Below are 2,500 nucleotides of genomic sequence, written 5' to 3'. Positions count from 1 at the left end.
TTGTCTTGCCATCGGTGTGGCATCGTGGCCATGCCTTTGCCAACACAAGGCAACGGCCGTCATGCGGCCCAAGGCCAACCGCCTAGCCACGAGGGGCACCGTCGTGCATTTTTCTTGCCGTGGGTGTGGCGTCGTGCCCATGCCTTAGCCAACGCAAGGCAACGGCCGTCGTGTGGCCTAAGGTCAACCGCCTAGCCATGAGGGGCACCGTCGTGCGTTTTTCTTGCCGTCGGTGAGCCATCGTGCCGATGCCTTAACCAACGCAAGCCAACGGCCATCGTGCGGCCTAAGGCCAACCGCCTAGCCATGAGGGGCACCGTAGTGCATTTTCCTTGCCGTCGGTGTGGCCGTCGTGCCCACGCCTTGGCCAACGCAGGGCAACGGCCGTCGTGCGGCCTATTGCCCACCTCCTAGCCGTGAGGGGCACCGTCGTGCATTTTCCCAGCATGGCTACAGAGGTTTACCCGTGGCCTTGGGAGCAAAACCCCACGGCAGTTGTGCTTTTTTCTTGCCGTCGGTGAGGCCGTCGTGCCCATGCCTTAGCCAATGCAAGGCAACGGCCGTCGTCCGTCCTAAGGCCCACCGCCAAGCCGTGAGGGGCACCGTCGTGCATTTTTCTTGTCGTCGGTGTGGCCGTCGTGCCCACGCCTTAGCCAACGCCGGGCAACGGCCGTCATGCGGCCTAAGGCCGCCATGAGGGGCACCGTCGTGCGTTTTTCCAGCATGGCTACAGAGGTTTACCCGTTGCCTTGGGAACAAAACCCCACGGCAGTCGTGCGTTTTCCTTGCCATCGGTGAGGCCGTCGTGCCCATGCTTAAGCCAATGCAGGGCAACGGCCGTCGTGCGGCCTAAGGCCCACCGCCTAGCCATGAGGGGCACCGTCGTGCGTTTTATTTGCCGTCGGTGTGGCATCGTGCCCATGCCTTAGCCAACGCTAGGCAACGGCCGTCGTGCGGCCTAAGGCCAAACGCCTAGCATCGTGCCCGTGCTTTAGCCAACGCAGGGCAATGGCCATCGTGCGGCCTAAGGGCAACCGCCTAGCCACGAGGGGCACCGTCGTGTGTTTTTCTTGCCATCGGTGTGGAATCGTGCCCATGCCTTAGCCAACGCAAGGCAACGGCCGTCATGCGGCCTATGGCCGACCGCCTGGCCATGAGGGGCACCGTCGTGCGTTTTTCTTGCCGTCGGTGTGGCCGCCGTGCCCATGCCTTAGCCAACGCAGGGCAACGGCCGTCGTGCGGCCTAAGGCCCACCGCCTAGCCATGAGGGGCACCGTCGTGCGTTTTATTTGCCGTCGGTGTGGCATCGTGCCCATGCCTTAGCCAACGCTAGGCAACGGCCGTCGTGCGGCCTAAGGCCAAACGCCTAGCATCGTGCCCGTGCTTTAGCCAACGCAGGGCAATGGCCATCGTGCGGCCTAAGGGCAACCGCCTAGCCATGAGGGGCACCGTCGGCCGTTCTTCTTGCCGTCGGTGTGGCCATCGTGCCTATGCCTTAGCCAACGCAGGGCAACGGCCGTCGTGCGGCCTAAGGCCCACCGCTTAGCCATGAGGGGCACCGTCGTGCGTTTATCTTGCCGTCGGTGTGGCATTGTGCCCTTGCCTTAGCCAACGCAAGGCAACGGCCGTCGTGTGGCCTAAGGCCTACCGCCTAGCCATGAGGGGCACCGTCGGGCGTTTTTCTTGCCGTCGGTGTGGCATCATGCCCTTGCCTTAGCCAACGCAAGGCAATGGCCGTCGTGTGGCCTAAGGCCTACCACCTAGCCATGAGGGGCACTGTCGTGCGTTTTTCTTGCCGTTGCCTTAGCCAACGCAAGGCAACGGTCGTCGTGTGGCCTAAGGCGCACCGCTTAGCCATGAGGGGCACCGTCGTGCATTTTTCTTGCTGTGGATGTGGCGTCGTGCCCATGCCTTAGCCAACGCAAGCCAACGGCCGTCGTGCGGCCTAAGGCCTATCGCCTTGCCATGATGGGCACCGTCGTGCGTTTTTCACGTCGTCGGTGTAGTGTCGTGCCAATGCTCCGTCATGCGGCCTAAGGCTCACCGCCTAGCCTTGTTTTCGCTTATTTTTATCTTTTTAAGCATACATGTTGAGTCTCGTTAATGTCCACCGCCGTATGTCTTTGAAATTCATAAATTGCTTTTTTTTTTAATTAAACTATATTTTTGTATTTTTTATTATTTTTTATTATTTTTTTGTTTTTATTTTTGTTCAATTCAATCTTGGAAATTTTTTATTTTTTTTTATTTTTTTTGTTTTTATTTTTGTTCAATTCAATCTTGGAAAATTTTTATTATTTTTTATTGTTTTTATTGTTTTTATTTTTGTTCAATTCAATCTTGGAAATTTGTTTTATATTTGTTTCAAGCACCCATGTGTAGGTGTGTTAAATACACACTAAATTGCCATCTATTGGTGGCTATATTTGTGAGACGAAAAGGGTGTGGGTCTACTAACGGTTTGAGTTTTTTAGTTTCAAGACTATCAGGGAGAGTTGAG

This window comes from Coffea arabica, chromosome 11e (genome assembly GCF_036785885.1).
Source record: "Coffea arabica cultivar ET-39 chromosome 11e, Coffea Arabica ET-39 HiFi, whole genome shotgun sequence".
Taxonomy (NCBI): domain Eukaryota; kingdom Viridiplantae; phylum Streptophyta; class Magnoliopsida; order Gentianales; family Rubiaceae; genus Coffea; species Coffea arabica.
Note: the sequence above shows the minus strand (reverse complement) of the source record.